Source organism: Ursus maritimus, unplaced genomic scaffold (genome assembly GCF_017311325.1).
Source record: "Ursus maritimus isolate PB19 unplaced genomic scaffold, ASM1731132v1 scaffold_26, whole genome shotgun sequence".
NCBI lineage: Eukaryota > Metazoa > Chordata > Mammalia > Carnivora > Ursidae > Ursus > Ursus maritimus.
The window spans coordinates 25,604,491-25,604,948 of NW_024425119.1; positions in this window are offsets into that span (position 1 = coordinate 25,604,491).

Below are 458 nucleotides of genomic sequence, written 5' to 3' on the forward strand. Positions count from 1 at the left end.
TTCAGATTTTTTAAAATTACTTTCAGATGTAGAGTTTAGTGATTCATCAGTTGCATATAACACCCAGTGCTCATTCCATCAATTGCCCTCCTTAATGCTCATCACCTCGTTACCTCATCCCCCCACCACCTTCCCTTCAGCAACCCTCAGTTTGTTTCCTAGAGTTCAGTGTCTCTTATGGTTTGCCTGCCTGTCAATTTTCATCTTATTTCATTTTTCCTTTCCTTCCCTTATGTTCACCTGTTTTGTTTTTTAAATTCCACATATGAATGAAATCATATGGTATTTGTCTTTCTCTGACTTGTATCACTTAGCATAATACTCTCTAGTTCCATCCAAGTTGTTGCAAATGGCAAGATTTTATTCTTTTTTAATAAAATTATTATTATATATATATATATATATACATGCCACATCTTTATCCGTTCATATGTCAGTGGACATCTGGGCTCTTTCCC